We start from the raw sequence: 19,590 nt of genomic DNA on the forward strand, positions 1-19,590 counted from the left end.
CTTAATGCACCGAATTGCATCTTACATCAGCTCACTTATTGGATTTTGTGTTTAAAGTGTACAGCTGCATTTTGATTCAAATTCTATTGTTCTCTGCCACGAGTCAAGATGTCACTTGAATTCTTAAAAGTTTTGTAAATAAAAGTATCTGTTGCACGCTGAGCTAAACCCACTGCTCTTGACTCCAGTGCTAATTAAAAATTAAATGTTGTCTGGCAGAACTTTAGAAGTTTCTGTAGGGGCTAAAAGTTGGTATAAGTGCTTTAAATTAATCAGATTAGGTGTTTTTCTTGCTGTCTTCACAGCAACTAATTGCTATATAAAGGTTAAAAGCTTGTAAAGTCTGCAGCAAACTGAATTCCAAGAATCCACCATTGGTCAACATTTGAAAAAGGAGGACTTGAGTCAAGTGTTCAGCTTGAATATACCAAAGCAACAGTTTTATCAGTACATGCAAACTCCTGCAGTCATTAAACAGAGGAGGGAGAGTCGACTGCTGCACCGGCTCTGACTCATCATCTCCTGAAACCAGTCACTCAGCCAGCGATGGTTCCCCTGAGAAACACAGACCACTTGGAAAAAAAAGAACTGCCACAGGGTGGTAGAGTGGCATCCCCAAATGACGAAACAATAGAGAGAGCTGGTGATCGTGTGCAGAAAGAGCACAAACAAACAGAAAATAACAGCAATGACGCACAAATACGAATACGTTTCATGACAGTAAATGAAGGAAACCATCAACCGCTCTCTAGAAATAGAGTCAATAAGTTGATCTAATGCATCGCGACTTAAACACATCTTCATTAGCGCTGCGGCGTTGACTGGCAGGTGTCTTAACCTATCATATTAAGCCATAAAGGTCGGCGCCTGCTTCTCTCACCTCAGACCACAGTAAAGTTTGAGTGTGGTGATGCAGATTCTTTGGACGCCTTTATACTGTCATTATTGGGTTGTTTTGATTACAAGTCATGAAGAATGTCTTCATGTACGTCTGGCCAAAGTCAAAATATATGTTGTTTACTGAGTGCCACTGATGAATTTCAGCTTTACTAAATGTTGCAAATATGCTCCAAATATGACTGTTTTTGCAAAAACTAATTGCTCTTACATCTACATTTCTGTAAACTTGAGAGTCATTTGCTGAAGTTGAAGGAATTTTTGCTTTGATTAGAGGGCAAGACGGTGGTTAGTGAAGTTTCCTACAATAACACTTTACTTTAGACCTCTTTAATTTGGATAAACTGGAGGTAGCAATAATTTGGGAAGACCTTCTCTGTATTTACTCTGATTGTGGTTGAAGGTCATGAGGAGTGTAGGAAGAGTTGTTTAGTTTTCACAGGGACCAGTTCAGTTGGGCTCCATTAAAAAGAAATAAAAATACTGTGCATTTACACACACACACACACACACACTTTCTCTCTCTCTCTCACACACACACACACACACACACACACACACACACACACACACACACACACACACACACACACACTTTTGAACAGTCAACAAATACCAAGAGACTAATTACATTTTTTGAGTTCTGTCAAAATATCAAACATGGCAGTTTGAGAAGCCACAGTTTGATGAGTACGAGGAATGAGAAGAGAGGCAGCAGCTCTTCAGTGGGCAGACGTGCTTAAAAGGCAAACGATGCAGATAAAAGGAATCTATTACAGTTTCACTGTAATGTGCAGTTAAAGGAGAGTATTTAGCAGTCAGAGCACAGAAAAGACTTAGATGCATCTAGCAATTCTTATTATTTGCATTTCAGATATAAAACTAGAGGAACCACGGCTGTATACCTCCACCATGTCTTGACCTTTTAAAAATTAAAAGTCATCACTTTGTGATTTTATTCTATTTGACATCAGTGTGAAACTGTGTCATGATCAGAACATGGATTCTTGAGTTATGGCCAAAAACGTCTTTTGAGACACGGTGACCTCTGACCACCAAAGTCCAAACGAACATTTATGCCACATGTAATGTAACTCTCTCCAGGTGTTCTTGAGACTGGAACAGGACACAGTGACTTTTACCTTTAGCGACCAAAATCGAAATAATTCATCCTCAAGATGAAGTGAACATTTGTGGCAAATTTCAGGGACTTCCCTCGAGGCATCAGAGAGATATTGCATTCCCAAGAATTGGGACAAGGGGGGGCAGACGGTCAACCTGAAAGCATGCCTCCAGCCACGGCTATCACCGGCATGAAGCCATAAAAACAAAACTAATCGGCTATTAATTCTCATTATCACCAACATGAGCTGCATCATCGCTAGAACAAATCTAAGTAGCACTTCTAATTCAAAGCACACACAAAGACGGAGCTGAAAATAAGCACAAGTGACAGAAAACGAAAAGTAATAAAAAAAAAAACTAGATGCATTCAATTAAAATTTGTATTAAGGGGAGCGTAAAAAAAAAAAGAAACACCAGATTAAAAGTGGGTAGAATCAAATGTAATAACTGTACATAAAAGCAAGGCTAAGTCATTAAAGAGTTTTAAAAGGTGATTTAAGTGCAGTCCATAATCCTTATGAGGGTGAGAAAAGAGAAGAAAATGAAGTGGCTTTGCTTTAATTGACAGCGTTTCATGTGGCTCCGTGGTGTTGGGTTTAACGCAAGAGAAAGCTCATTTTAGGTATATGAGCATACTATCTACACAGGCTGCCACAAATGCAACAAATACTGCACACAAACATGATGATACCGACTGAAACAAACCGATGACACACTTTTCTACTTTATGACAAATAAAGGCTGAAGAGGAAAAGTACAGAGGGGATAATGGAGCAACATAAAGACAGAAAAGGCGAGAGAATCCCAACACAACGTGTCATCCATGGTGTTGTTAACAAATGGAAACAGGCCAAATATTGATATTGATCAGGCCCTGCTCATTTCCTCAAAGGGACCTCCAAAACAGACAAACACAAAAGCTAACACACGGGATCAGATTGAGGAGAAAATGAGAATCAATTGGCGTCCAAAATAAACCCGAGAGGTCTTTAACATGAAGCAAAACATTCCCCTGCCCCACCCTGAGCACACATCTGCCGATGCTCTCTCAGCCTCTACTAGAATCAACATCAGGTCCACAGATAATACCGCAAGCGAGTCTTCTCCCTTACGTATGGATCGAGGTTTATCAGAGTCCGTCTCATAAATTAGAGCTCTTGTGGTTTGGGGTCAAAGGAGCAGAGGGAGCTCCCCGTCCAACTGGGTGGATGGATCACAGGGCTGCAGGGAGAGCTCAATACTAAATTTAATTATGTGTGTTTGTCTTGGTTTGTGTGCAGAATGGATGCGATATTAAGGAGGCAGTTTACTGCTGGGTCACTGATGATGTCAGTGACAGCTGATGTATCGCTCAGCTTGAGAGCCTTCATGCGAATAAAGCACTCAGGAGCTGATTGGTGCCAAAACTGAAGCATTCTAGTAATTAGCAATAAGGACAATGTCATAATCCTTTAAAATCTGCAGCACACTTACATGCAACACATACTTTACAGCTAATCCCGGTTCCTTATTTTTCTTTGGATTACAAAAGTTGCGACAAAGATTAAATATATTCACTTGAGAACTATCTATGATGTTCATTATAAGTTAATTTGTAGATGGTTTTATTAGTGTAAATGTCCCGGAACAGGACATTTGAGAATCTAGAAGCAGTTAATATTTACAATTTTTGCTAGAACAGAAATGACTAATTATTATTTTCATTGTCTTATAATTGTAGGTGTGAAATCGTGGCTCAAAAAGCTAAGAAGTTCTTGTCAAAGTTTATCTGTAATATTCAAATAACTCAAGTAAATTAACATAATAAATAACACTATGGCGTTTTAACTCTAATATGTAAACTTGTTGGGTAAATTTGCCATGACGATTTGCTCATAAACTGGTGTTTTAAATCTAAAAAGTTATTTAAAGCTATCTAAAGAGTGGTGACCTTACCTGGCTTGACTAAGATAAAGATATTCTTAGACTCTTTGACAGATAAAATTACAATATGTATTGTATGTAACTTAAATTTTACATTTGAAATATATAGAATTATTTCTTTTTCACTGAGATTCTGTCAATCTCTCATGAAAAATGGAAAAAGTGTGAGAAATTTGTGAAACAAGTTTTTTTTTTCTTACTCAAATATCTGAAAATTATAAATACGTCAACATGTACAGTTTCCCTGTTTTCTTTCCTCACAAAAGACCCACTCCTCAATAATACCATTCAGTGTCAGTCAGCATATTGGAAGGCTTGGACTAGATGATGGCAGAAAACACCACCCAAAGAACAACCATAAAAGAGACATAACATGACCTGCATACAGAAAGGTTCAAGAACACGACTGAACCAAGAAGAGAATTCCATTTCTGTGATGACCCAGATTGCACCTTCTGCAGGTTTTAATGTCTGGCTCCTTCCTCACCACTCACACTCACTATAATCTCTCATATGATGCTTCATTTTCTTTCATTCTGAGCTCCCACACAGACCGTCTCTGAAGAAGCAGGTTACTGACCGGGTCTGAGCACTTGAACTTCGCCTTTCTGCAAACAGCTCAAGTCCTTGCAATCAACACGGCTGGTGGAAGTTCAGTCGCTCCAGAATCAAACAGGAGATAAGGCCCAAGGGATGAATGAGCGGCTTTCTGCAAGATAAATGAGTCTCGTGTCTCTCGGCCTGGGCATAATGAAGAGACAGACTGGGGGTGAGGAAAGTGTGGCAATTATGCAGACAAAGGAAGTCTCCCTGCTGTCTTGCAAGGTATCTCTCAGTCCCCCCGGACGAGGAACAGCTCATCCAACCCTGCCCTCCTTCTCAACACAACATGGGTACAGCTAATGAGTAGCTTCAGAGGCAGGAAGAGACAAAGAGGCGGGGGAATTGAGGATTGCGGAATGGAAAATGGTAAGGAAGAGGCAAAGATTTGAAAAAATGAAGCAATCACAAAGGGAGAAACAAGAAGCAGGATAGCACCATCTTCCTGCTGAACCAAACTTTTCCTCTGAGTCAAAACAGCACTTGACATTTGGCCAACAGCAGAAGTAATCACCTCAGACCTGCAGAAACACAAGAAGTTACAGCTCCGACGATTACTCTTGATCTGTCTTCTAGCAGATAGCTCCAGAGTTTATCTAGGTGGAAATAAAACCGGGGAAGACAAGGCTGAGCGGTGATCCGTTCACCTCCATTTGACCGGCTCATATTGCCACACGCAGACGCCCTCACACAAAGACATGCGCACAAGGTTATTGAGGAGAAACCTATCTACTCAGTCAGCTGGAAACGCTAAAGCGGTGCATGAACTATGAAAGCGTCCATGCCACAAGTAGCTGGGGTGGATTATTTTTCACTATCTCATCAGCCAATCCTGTAAGCTCAGCAGCTCCGGAGGATGGCGGCGCTGTGCAGCTGCTGATTTGTGACACTCGGGGGAAATCAGAATCTTCCCCCATCAGTTGCCATAAACCACCTTCTGTTAAGGACACTTTGCTCAGGAGAGTCAGCTGACACACAAACACAGACACACACACACACACGCTGATGTCTTCAGAGATCCGGACGTTTTGTGATTTCAAGCACCATCACTTGGCTTTAAAAGCGGTTTCACTTGACAGATCATATGCAGTGAACTGACTGAAGTGGCAACACTGGTACAATCGTATGGACCCCAAACATCCAGCAAACAAGAATGCAGTGGAGATTAATTCAATCTGATTTGACACATATACATAAGTGTTATGCAGCCTCATATGTAGCATGAGGTAAAATGAAAATGCAACTGAATCTACACCTAATAAAGGATTACTAAAATAAATATAATCCTCTGAATACCAGGCAGTTTCTGGGCATTTTTTTGCTCCTGTCAAATTTATACTCCCTGTGGGTTCATTTTTCACTGCAATAAAAAGCCCTGCACCTCAATGGAAACAGCACAACCATGACTTGAAGTCATAAATTTCTACTCCACAGTTGGAATGTCATATGTTTGTATGTAGGGGACCATAAGATTGCTGTTTACTTATTTTTTTATTTTGTTTTCATACTCCTTTCAGCCCAGTTTAACCAAAAAGTTCCTGAATATTGTCATATGACTGTTGGTTGCTCAGAGTTTACTGTGGCTTCATGATTGTGCTTAAAAGTGCACATATTTGGTTTTTTTTCAAAGAATCTTGTTAATACAAATACTTTCTTTTTGGTGAATCTTTTAAAAGGAGAGATATTTAGGGTTGGTTGAGTTTTCCACTGGCAAGGCAGTGAGTTGGAAAGTTTAAAATCCAACAATTCCTTCCACTTTTACAGTTTCTGGTTTGGAAAAAAGACGGAATTTTGGTGATGTTTTAAAAAAGACAACATGAACCTGCTTGCAAGTTTTAGGATTCAGGAGCTTATCAGTTATGTTATCCTTAAACATCTTAGGCCTGGTTTAGTTCCACAATGCTGCACTGCTAAATTGTTGAAAGAAACATACAGTAGATGATAAAAGTATATGAGTTTTACAGGTAAGAATATAAGATGTGAAATATGCTGTACTCACATAAATGGGCCTGTGTAAAGCCATATTTATGAGGACCATTTTGAGTTTTAGACCGTTCGAGTGAGGACGTTCTGGAAACATGAGGACATTTTGGTTGCTCTTCACAGTCCATCAAAGAACCGTTTGAAGGTTAAAACTTTGATTCAAGGGCATAGTAAGAATTAGGTAATGCCTAAGGTCCAGCATTCAGTTGTGACGGCTGAGACTGAAATAGAGACGAGGGATTGCATTATGTCAATGAGTGTCCCTGCGGGAATAGTGGGACAAACTTGTGTGTGTATGTGTGCAAACAGACAGAGACAGAGTATGCGTAAGCACACCCATGTATAATTGCTGTGGTCAGGGGGGCTATATTTCTGTCTGCTAATTAAGTTTAATAATATCATCTACTAAGAGCCATATTAAAAACTAATTAGAAATCACAGAGTCTGTGGCAGCTGCACAGCCCTGAACACAAGAAAGCAAATTAAAGCAGAACTGTGCTGATCAAAAGTCAGCAAGGAAACTCACTTCGTTTCCATATGTTTCCAAACCGTCCTCACAGAACAGCAAAGGGAGCAGAGAGAGGAGGGTGACTGCTTTGTCATCTGAAATGTGAGTCAGTGTCATTTTCAATATTTTATTACAAACAGGATGACAACTAGAAGTAAACATTCCCCATAGCAGGTCATTTACACTTTGACCTTTATGAATCTGCTTCCGATCCACCAGAACACGCTGTCTGGTCACACAGGAGAGGATGACATTAGCAAAATATCTACAGCTTAAAAATCATGCAGCAGCTGTGATCAAATAAACAAATAATGTGTGAGAATAAGAGTAAATCTTTGATTCTACAATTCTTTTCTAAAAACAAAAGTTTAAAACACTGGAAAAAAAACAAACACCCCAAGCGCAGTATAATGTTCCCCTGGCAGACCATGAAATGTGATGAGTCACAAAATAATGCTGCTATTACACTGTCCAATGTGGCTACAGGAAAAAAAAAAAGGTCAGAAGGATTTGTCCTCCCTGCTTGCTGCGCACAAAGCTCTCACACACGCTGCTGACGAGACCGGCAAGCGCACACATCGCACTTCCACATCAGAGACACTCCACATCAACATGACTCAGACAAATAACCCACACCAATAACGTAACGCTGCTAATCCCCACCAAAGGAGAACCGCAGCCAAGAGAACACAACTGCCACAACAACAGCGAGACTGGCATTAACTCCATCGAGACACACAACTCTGCATGAAAATACGTTCATTCTAAAGATGGGAAGGAGGTGAGACGATTACCCGCATTAGCAGTCTAACTGTTGAAAGACGTGTGTGTGTGCAGCTACAGCCCCTCAGCTTTGTGCTGTGTCATGTCAGAAAACATCACATGTTAACATAGGACCTCACGCTGGATTATGGCACAGAATAAACACCTTAGACACTGAGAAGAAAAAGAATAATACACAATGGAGCTATTCAACCACCCACAAAGCTGCACTGGACTAGTTACACGATTTCAGGATTTTCCCACAACAGAGACAAGTCGGGGTCATTAGTTCACTAGTCTGGGAGACCTTCTCATTAAAGAAACACATTATTAAACCAAATAGAAGCTAATAAAAGGACAATTTAGTACTCTGCAGTTGTCTACTCACTGTATTTGGACAGGGAATGTTCAATAAATGTGACTCTGAACTAAAATCTCAGCACACGCTGTGAAAGGACATGACCTCAGGCCTCAAAGTCTGTCAGAAGGTTGATCTGCCCCCATTTAGTGTTGCTTTAATAGGTTAGATAGCAGTGCAGCCCAAAGGGACTGTCCTGCAATGAAGGGCACTATTCTCTGACTGCTTGTGCTCTGAAATTCAATTACATTAATATATTGATCCTCATGAATAAAGAGCCGTTTGAGCCAAAGAGAACCTGACCGTCTCTTTTCTTGGCTCTAAAATATTACATTTTTGAAGTCATCCGAGGATCTACAAAGCTGGCTGAGTGACGTCTGCGCATGTGTCTGTATTTGTGTCATCTCCAGACAGAGGATAAATACAGGAGGAAATAGGGGTCGATGCGTCCCTGACAGTGTGACATCCTCTATGAAGACTCCTGGTGTGACTCCTGCACCTTGTACCTGCCTGCCTGCCACGTCGACCACAGCTAACAAACAACTGGCAAAAAGAAAAAAGGAAGAAAGAAGACATATTCAGCCCTTTGGTCAAATCTGCATTCTCTGACATAGGAGCTGTGAAAATGTTGACTCAAATAGTACCAAGAACAATAACAGCCTTAGAATGAAGCAGCTGCTTTAGTTCAAGCTACAAAGTGGAACAATATTAAGATCTCCAATAAAAAGATGTGTGGGAATGGCTCAGCCTCACTTGTCAGAACACAACTTCATTACAGAAGCATTCATAACTTTCCTGACTAATTAAACCTCCTGATCCAAAATATCACCCCCTGCTACTTGGGTACAACTGTTAGTGACGGGAAAGCTGCATTCTTGAGCCAGGAATTACTTCACACAAACAAAGAGAGAACGATTACAGTGGAGGGTGAATGACTATCAGGCGAACCGGCCAACAACTTTACAAATAATTGAGACTTATCCACATGGTATTGTTTGGCTTTCAAATCTTTTTCTTGTCTTAACTCAACACTCACAAGGAAATAATGGGGAACCTCATCATTTATCTTTCTGGAGGGACAGACTTGTCACAGCTGAATTGGAATAAGTTTTGGAGTGAGCTTTACAGGTACAGTAATTGGCCGATTCATACGAGGACCTGCCAGACACTTTTGGAAAGTGGATCCTTCCAAACGCTCAGAGCAAATCACCTGCAAGAGTCAGTGGCTGGAACTCCAGTCATCTTCTCACTGCACACATAGACACTCTGGTGGATAGCCATTTCTGTCTGTAATCATTTCCCAGTCCGTCTCTCTTGGGAGTGCTTGTGTTGTTTGTTAAGTAGGCCCACGGCTGTGCTCCCCTGAGCTTCCTACTGCCTCCTTTAATTGGCAGAATGACACTCTTACCCTTCAGTAGCAGAGCAGCCAGGTTGAAAACAAAAGCTACTAAAGATTTACTTTCATTTGCTATAATATTCCAATAAATATTGCACAGTGCGTCACAGTCAAAGCCACTACGAAGCCAAAACACGAACTGATGCAGAGAAAGCACCAACAAGAGAGTCAACACTTCAGTAGGTAAAAGCTACTGAATTGAAAGTAAACAAAAAAAAAAGCAAACCCTCCAGTATGTGCACATACAAGTGTTACTAATGACATTACCAGTGGCTTTTGTTCACTTCTAGTAAGTCACACAAGCCACAAATCCGCGTGAGCCATCCCCGGTTTCATTATTTGCAGCTTTTGTTTCTCTACTGTGATTTCCAAAATGTGCTTTGCTCTACGAAAACAGCAAGCTGCCCTGCCATTACAGTTGAAAGGAGAGGAGTGTGAGGGAAATATCAATCAAGCACAGCCTGTTCTGAGCCACACAGAAGGTTTTATCAGGAGAGGTAAGAGCAAACACTGCCAAAAGTGCACCGATGACGTGCAGGGTCTGCAAAATGGGAGTAAAGACTTCAAAGAGGGTCAAACTTGTACGTAGAAAATTGCACTCTTGTTGGAAAGTTTGGTGTTTAGACTAAAGATCACATTTACGAGGTTGGTTTTAGAGACTAGAGATGTGCTAAACTTCATCTGATATTAAAAAAGGGGGGTAAAAATCTCAGTATCTGCTAACCTGTAGCCAAATAACAAATAACAGACCCTAGAGGCACTCTGTACTTCGGCACGTCAACATCAGTCGTCTCATTACTAATGGCCGATGAGCATCTGATTTATCGAACACACACGAATCAAGACAGGCCGGCTCACAATAATCCACTGTCTTGTTAGTAGATAAACAGAATCTGAACTCAAACCTTTTTTTTTTTACTACACTGCAAATTAATTATACATAACACAACAAAAAAAGTCCACAAAAGAAATAAAGCTGTGGCATCGTAAACTAGTTGATCACATTAAAACCTTATATGAAGTAAAGAACAGAGCAGACTGCCTCTATAACTAAAGCTCAAAGCTATCTGTATACTTTTATTTACATATTTATTACATCTGAGTATGTATGAGACGGAGCCGTTAAGTGTTTCAACATTTCTTATTATTCAGCATGGGGGAAAATTAAAATGGAGCATTTAAAGTGCCAGCTGAGGCTTAAACCACCCGATGAATCCTTCACCAGGGTAATTTACAACTCTGCAGGGATGACTTCATTCAAGGGAGGAAAAAAAAATAAAATGTCAGTCATGCATGGAGGAGAAAAAACCCACAGGGAGAAAGCTACCTGCCGAAACACTCAGCTGACATCTGCTGTGAACAAGCTTTCATATTCCTATTCACATACTGTAAACTGAGAAACATTTTACATTTCAAATGAGGGGCGTATGGGGTTTCTTTCTCATTCTGTGACCTGACTGGATGTGGCACTCTGTTTTGATCTCTCTTAACTAGATGAATTGTATTAAACTAAAGTATGCAAATGCAACCACACAAACGCTCTTCTTTTAATCGGAAATAAAAGAAGAAAAGGCGGCTTATGCAAAACACAGTTCACAAGGAAGACGATCCAAGGACATGTCCTGATTTAGTAGGGAGCTGGACTTGTTGCTTCATCAGATATTCAAGTGAATTTCAAGTATTTAAAAACACAAGATCACCTGGTATGAAATTAAATGGTGATGAGTAGGTAAGCAGTAATTTTCATCTACTGAATATTAACTTCACCTATAAATAAAGGTCTCTTTGTGTGAGTGTGTCTGTTCTTCACATTTCTCAAGAAGCATTTAATTGATTGACTTTACAATTGGCCCCTGCGTTTTTGGAAGTCCAAGGTAGTGCAGTGTTATGTTTGAAGTAGTTTGGATGAGCGGCTCTCGAGAAACGCTGGGCAACTCATCAAAGCAATCAATTATGACAATGCTGCATCACAAAGATGTTGTGCCTGGTTAAAGTGGGAGCAAACTTTTAATGTATGAATTAGCGCAAGCAACTAAAAGCTGACTTTAAACTGTGCAATTTTGCCATTTTGCTTTGTTATACGCAAAGTTGTCGACAAAATTATCACTGATGTGAACTTCCTTTGCAGTCTATTCTCAGAAATGCTGCATTCACTGGCAACTGAGAATCCTAAATTGTCTGATCAGTGACTAGAAAGAATCAAAGAAAACCCCACTAGAAGTTGGATTTCCCACTCAGTAATTGGGTAAGGTTTCTCAACCTCGATTTCTGCAATTAAGTCAATTTCCATAAATAACAGCCTACACACGTGGACAAAATTGTTGGTACCCCTCAGTTAAAGAAGGAAAAACCCACAATTCTCACTGAAATCACTTGAAACTCACAAAAGTAACAATAAATAAAAATTTATTGAAAATTAAATAATCAAAATCAGCCATCACTTTTGAATTGTTGATTAACATAATTATTTAAAAAAACAAACTAATGAAATAGGGCTGGACAAAAATGATGGTACCCATAACTTAATATTTTGTTGCACAACCTTTTGAGGCAATCACTGCAATTAAACGATTTCTGTATTTGTCAATGAGCGTTCTGCAGCTGTCAACAGGTATTTTGGCCCACTCCTCATGAGCAAACAGCTCCAGTTGTCTCAGGTTTGATGGGTGTCTTCTCCAAATGGCATGTTTCAGCTCCTTCCACATATGTTCAATGGGATTCAGATCTGGGCTCATAGAAGGCCACTTTAGAATAGTCCAACGCTTTTCTCTCAGCCATTCTTGGGTGTTTTTGGCTGTGTGTTTTGGATCGTTGTCCTGTTGGAAGACCCATGACCTGCGACTGAGACCAAGCTTTCTGACACTAGGCAGCACATTTCTCTCCAGAATGCCTTGATAGTCTTCAGATTTCATCGTACCTTGCACACTTTCAAGACACCCTGTGCCAGATGCAGCAAAGCAGCCCCAAAACATTACTGAGCCTCCTCCATGTTTCACCGTAGGGACAGTGTTCTTTTCTTCGTATGCTTGGTTTTTGAGTCTATGAACATAGAGTTGATGTGCCTTACCAAAAAGCTCCAGTTTGGTCTCATCTGTCCAAAGGACATTCTCCCAGAAGCTTTGTGGCTTGTCAACATGCATTTTTGCAAATTCCAGTCTGGCTTTTTTATGAGTTTTTTTCAGCAGTGGTGTCCTCCTTGGTCGTCTCCCATGAAGTCCACTTTGGCTCAAACAACGACGAATGGTGCGATCTGACACTGATGTACCTTGGCCTTGGAGTTCACCTTTAATTTCTTTGGAGGTTGCTCTGGGCTCTTTGGATACAATTCCAACGATCCGTCTCTTCAATTTGTCATCAATTTTCCTCTTGCGGCCACGTCCAGGGAGGTTGGCTACTGTCCCGTGGGTCTTGAACTTCTGAATAATATGAGCCACTGTTGTCACAGGAACTTCAAGCTGTTTAGAGATGGTCTTATAGCCTTTACCTTTAAGATGTTTGTCTATCATTTTTTTTCGGATGTCCTGGGACAATTCTCTCCTTCGCTTTCTGTTGTCCATGTTCAGTGTGGTACACACCTTTTCACCAAACAGCAGGGTGACTACTTGTCTCCCTTTAAATAGGCAGACTGACTGATTATGAGTTTGGAAACACCTGTGATGTCAATTAAATGACACACCTGAGTTAATCATGTCACTCTGGTCAAATAGTTTTCAATCTTTTATAGAGGTACCATCATTTTTGTCCAGGCCTGTTTCATTAGTTTGTTTTTTTAAATAATTATGTTAATCAACAATTCAAAAGTAATGGCTGTTTTTGATTATTTAATTTTCAATAAATTTTTATTTATTGTTACTTTTGTGAGTTTCAAGTGATTTCAGTGAGAATTGTGGGTTTTTCCTTCTTTAACTGAGGGGTACCAACAATTTTGTCCACGTGTGTACACCATAGGGGTCGACCACTATAGTTTTTTTCTTAGCCGATACAAACATCAATCACTAGAAATAAAGTAGACCAATAGCTGATATAAATTTGCAATGAAAATGAAAAACCTAACTTAAAACTGTTGAAATGCCTTGTTTGCTAATGTTTTATGTTTATTACTTACTGTTTATTTATAAGAAACTCTTGATTTAAAAAAATATATAAAACTGAATATTGGATCATATAATTGACCAGGCAAATAAATATAGCCTCGCCACTATTAAAGAGTTTAAATGTCATATAGGATACTAGATAGCGTAACTTTAGCAAACTTTTTCTCTTTTCTCATGCTTCAGTTAAGTGAACTGCATATCTGTTGGCTAGTGTTTTCTGTTTGTAGAAAAGCAACAAAGCACTTTGTGAATCAAACTGTTGCCTTGTGGAGCTTTGGTTTTTAATATCTGATTAACATTTACATGCAAACCGCACGGTCAGCTTATAAAATACGACTTCCATTAACTAACTGAAAATTTCATCACAGACATCAACCGTACCATGAAAGTGCTTCTTGCACATTGATGCAGCAGTATACAATATAACATTCTAAAAGAGGCAATTCTGCAAAAGGAGTATTTTACCAAGAAACTACTTTTTAAGTAGATAAATGATTAGAAAAAAGACAACAGAGAGCTGTAAATGATGGAGTCAAGACATTAGTGGACGTTCCAAGAGGCACTGCTGCTATAAACAATAACAGTCTGAACTTAAAAATGAAAATAAAATGGAATAAAAACAAGAAGAAAAAATATTTACCAAGAATTATTATATGAAAGACCAGCACCATTAACAAACCAAAGCAGTCTGACTGTCAATTTGAGACTAAATTTTAATTGGAGACTTCATTTTAAAAAAAATGAACAAGCAATAAAACTAAACTGCTTGTGATTGCCTAATAAATATCTGCCTGTGATTACATCAACATTATTCTGCTCGGCTTCCTGCAGTAAACAGCAGTAATAACCACCTAAGACGCATAAATAATTTTTCATCATTCATGACAGCTTGGTGGGAGAACATCTTACAGCCTAGTAATTTGGGAATAAGCATCTTAGCTTTGAAACTGCTTCTGGGAAAATAAGTTGCGTTTCGAGCAGCGCAGACCAATGACTGCATTCTGGTCTGTGAAGCAAACTTTGTTATGGTCCTCAGAGTACAGCTAAGATGTTTACTGCTCTAAGAAAAGCAGCCTAATCACTTGTGGCATCCAGTCAAGAACAATAAACCACTGAGGATCACTGTTCAAGTCTGAAGAAAGACATCAAATCGCCACAACAAAATAGCTGATGCTCAGGCCTGGTAGGTAGTCAAAGGAGAATATTTGTGTTTCCAAAAATTACAGGGTACAGCCACATTTAAAACATAGCAGCAACATATTTGGGATTTTGTTGTGGCATTAGATAACCTTATACTTTAAGACCAAAAGTTCCCCCTGCAGCCCTGAGGAAATAAAACAACGCTGATCTGGGCACATACACACGTGGACAAAATTGTTGGTACCCCTCAGTTAAAGAAGGAAAAACCCACAATTCTCACTGAAATCACTTGAAACTCACAAAAGTAACAATAAATAAAAATTTATTGAAAATTAAATAATCAAAATCAGCCATCACTTTTGAATTGTTGATTAACATAATTATTTAAAAAAACAAACTAATGAAATAGGGCTGGACAAAAATGATGGTACCCATAACTTAATATTTTGTTGCACAACCTTTTGAGGCAATCACTGCAATTAAACGATTTCTGTATTTGTCAATGAGCGTTCTGCAGCTGTCAACAGGTATTTTGGCCCACTCCTCATGAGGAAACAGCTCCAGTTGTCTCAGGTTTGATGGGTGTCTTCTCCAAATGGCATGTTTCAGCTCCTTCCACATATGTTCAATGGGATTCAGATCTGGGCTCATAGAAGGCCACTTTAGAATAGTCCAACGCTTTTCTCTCAGCCATTCTTGGGTGTTTTTGGCTGTGTGTTTTGGATCGTTGTCCTGTTGGAAGACCCATGACCTGCGACTGAGACCAAGCTTTCTGACACTAGGCAGCACATTTCTCTCCAGAATGCCTTGATAGTCTTCAGATTTCATCGTACCTTGCACACTTTCAAGACACTCTGTGCCAGATGCAGCAAAGCAGCCCCAAAACATTACTGAGCCTCCTCCATGTTTCACCGTAGGGACAGTGTTCTTTTCTTCGTATGCTTGGTTTTTGAGTCTATGAACAGAGTTGATGTGCCTTACCAAAAAGCTCCAGTTTGGTCTCATCTGTCCAAAGGACATTCTCCCAGAAGCTTTGTGGCTTGTCAACATGCATTTTTGCAAATTCCAGTCTGGCTTTTTTATGAGTTTTTTTCAGCAGTGGTGTCCTCCTTGGTCGTCTCCCATGAAGTCCACTTTGGCTCAAACAACGACGAATGGTGCGATCTGACACTGATGTACCTTGGCCTTGGAGTTCACCTTTAATTTCTTTGGAGGTTGCTCTGGGCTCTTTGGATACAATTCCAACGATCCGTCTCTTCAATTTGTCATCAATTTTCCTCTTGCGGCCACGTCCAGGGAGGTTGGCTACTGTCCCGTGGGTCTTGAACTTCTGAATAATATGAGCCACTGTTGTCACAGGAACTTCAAGCTGTTTAGAGATGGTCTTATAGCCTTTACCTTTAAGATGTTTGTCTATCATTTTTTTTCGGATGTCCTGGGACAATTCTCTCCTTCGCTTTCTGTTGTCCATGTTCAGTGTGGTACACACCTTTTCACCAAACAGCAGGGTGACTACTTGTCTCCCTTTAAATAGGCAGACTGACTGATTATGAGTTTGGAAACACCTGTGATGTCAATTAAATGACACACCTGAGTTAATCATGTCACTCTGGTCAAATAGTTTTCAATCTTTTATAGAGGTACCATCATTTTTGTCCAGGCCTGTTTCATTAGTTTGTTTTTTTAAATAATTATGTTAATCAACAATTCAAAAGTAATGGCTGTTTTTGATTATTTAATTTTCAATAAATTTTTATTTATTGTTACTTTTGTGAGTTTCAAGTGATTTCAGTGAGAATTGTGGGTTTTTCCTTCTTTAACTGAGGGGTACCAACAATTTTGTCCACGTGTGTATTTGATGGCCACAGCAGCGCCTGTCACAACCAAACCGAGCCTCCCCTGAGGCTGGGGACAGAAGGAGTGAGGACAGAAGGTGAGGCAAAGGAATGGACCGCCACTTGCTGCATGTTAAGTAAGAAGCTGTGACACCAGAGCAGAGCCCTGAGGCCTGGAAACAATGACCCCCACAGACCTGACAGCCTGCTACAGAAAACACAAGACAAGCATCTTATGCCCTACAGTCTTAAGACTGTGGCAACTAGAGTTACCACCTTGCAGTTGTGTGCCTCCAAAAACCAGCCATGTCATTTGTGGTCATTGATCTTTGACCCCAAAAATCTAATCAGTTTAATCCAAGTAGGCGCTTCTGCCAAATTTTTACAAATCCCCACAAGGTATTCTGCATAGAACTATACAAACAGATAGGGGGGACGATAACTTCCCAGGAGTGTCGTGTGGTGGATCCGTCCACAAATTATTAATGTACGCGGATGATATTCTTTTACTGGTGTCAGACCCCGCAATTTCAATGCCGTCATTGCTAAATACAATAAACACCTTTTCAAACTTCTCAGGATACAAGGTAAATTGGGATAAATCAGAGGCTCTGCCCTTAACAAAGATTTGTCCCACTACACTCCTCCGTGCTGGTGGAGTCAGATGGCCCAAACAGGGGATTAGATACCTCGGTGTTCTTTTCCCCCCTGTATTTGATGGTATTATTAAAGTGAACTTTGATCCTCTCATAGCGAAGCTAAGTATTGATGTAAAGCGCTGGTCATCATTATATTTGTCAATATGGGGTAAAGTTAATGTTATTAAAATGAACTGTATTCCCAGGATCAACTATCTGCTTAAGTCTCTCCCACTGGATATCCCCTGCAGCTACTTTAAAAGACTCGACAACATGTTTAAAGAATTTATCTGGAATGGAAAGAGACCTCGTATGAACATGAGAAAATTGCAGAGACCGGTTAGCGCTGGCAGTTTAGGGCTCCCAAATGTGTTATATTACTATTATGCATTTAGTCTGAGACATTTGGCGCTCTGGGCACTGCCCCCGCAGAGCCCCCCCCCCCACCTTGGTTTAGTATAGTGCAATCTGTATCAGCTCCTCTCCCAACGCTTCTCCGTTTGTCCACTAAACTGTTAAAGGCTCACCCAGTCATATCTCATCTTCAGAGTGTTTGGAAGAAGGTCTCAGGGCTGATGGGGTTTGATCCTTATTTAAATAGAGCTTCCAGTATCTGGATGAATCTCAAGCTGAATATTGATTAAAAAAAAGCATTTTTCTGGAAGGAATGGGTAGACAAAGGAATTTTGGTTTTGGAAAATCTATATAATGACAACACACTATATTCGTTTGATGACCTACAGCGTAAATATGATTTACCTAAAACCCAATTCTGAGGTATCTTCAGCTACGTCATTTAGTGCAACACATCTTTGGGTTGCACTCCCCAAGGTCAGCAGATGAATTAAATAGAGTTCTGAAGATAATGGGAAAAGGTCATGAAACAGCTGAATACTACAGAATTTTGATGGAATAAGGGAGAAATGGAGATATCTCCTCACTTCAAACGGCCTGGGAGAGAGATTTGGGGGTTTCTTTTAATGAAGAGAACTGGTCTAATGTATGTGATAACTCCCAAAAGACGTCAAGAGATCTGAGGGTGAGGCTCATTCAATTTAAAACACTCCATCGATTTTATTGGACACCAAGTAGGCTTTTTAGACTTGGTCTGAAGGATACAGCTGCCTGCTGGAAGTGTGGTAGGGGTGAAGGTACACTGATACATGCGTTATGGTCATGCTCCAAGATCAGTCAATATTGGAAGAAGATTCATACTTACATCACTAATGTTATCAAAAGACAATTTGTGATCTGTCCAAAACTTTATGTCTTGGGGGACTGTACAGTGTTATCTAGTTTTCCAAAACCACTGAAACACTGGACACAAACTGTCATCATGATTGGTTGACAGATCATCCTCAGAAACTGGAAGAAACCTGGAGAACCCTCTTTTCAGGACTGGACAATTGAATTGAGCAGAGCTGCTGCTTGTGAAAGGATGTCCTACAGAATATTGGACAGAACCGAACAATATTATCTAAAGTGGGGCATGTACCTTGACAGCATTCAGATGCCACAGTAAAGATTGGTCTAATGCGCAGTGATGTCAATGAGCTGGTGCCAGATGTATTTTGTTTTTGCTCTATTTACTTTGTTACTCAGCCAGCTCACTATGTGTATTGCCTTTCATAATAGGCGGAGATGCAAATCACCTCTGGGAGTGATGGACCCTTCTTGGTTGTGGGTGGGGGGGTTGTGGGTGTTTGAGTGTTGATGATGTGTTTGTTGATTGATGTATTTGTTGATTCTAAAATTCAAAAAGTAATAAAAACTACAAGTCATAAAAGAACTGCACAAACAGATGAATGGACATCCAAGAAACATAACATCTCAGCAGTGTGTATATATACACACAAATATATCATGACATAAGGGCAGTTAAAAATTCCATCGTTAGAACAGCTTTGACTAAAAACCACACTGTCATATTTCTTCAGATGTTGCAATTCAAGTACAATCCCAGTTCTGTAAAAACAATATTGTGGAAATGGCAACCAAAGCCTGTACTATCTATAAACTCTTTACAGACAAAAACCCCCAGCTGTCTTACTGAAGGTTTGACTTCGAATGCATTTAAATGTTTGTCATAATAATAATTATTGCTTTACTTGCAAATAGAATATATGGCAAGATAAAAAATTAACTAGAAGTTATTTTATTGTAGCTTAAGCTAATGCTAACACTGAAACCCTGTGTCTAAAAGCATTACTCTCACTTTTGAGAAGCCTATAGAGTGGATAAGTTTACACAATCAGAATTGAGACACTCAGACAAATGCCAGACAGTAAATATAGTGCACTATAAATAGAGAATGATTTCAGTCACAGTATG

General features: G+C 39.9%; 1 protein-coding gene across 5 annotated transcripts in view; it reads right to left on the bottom strand.

The window, feature by feature from the left end:
* myripb (myosin VIIA and Rab interacting protein b) overlaps nt 1-19,590 on the bottom strand; it is a 136,969-nt gene that overhangs the window by 104,321 nt on the left and 13,058 nt on the right. The window lies entirely within an intron of this gene.

Source organism: Acanthochromis polyacanthus, chromosome 20, assembly GCF_021347895.1.
Source record: "Acanthochromis polyacanthus isolate Apoly-LR-REF ecotype Palm Island chromosome 20, KAUST_Apoly_ChrSc, whole genome shotgun sequence".
Classification (NCBI taxonomy): domain Eukaryota; kingdom Metazoa; phylum Chordata; class Actinopteri; family Pomacentridae; genus Acanthochromis; species Acanthochromis polyacanthus.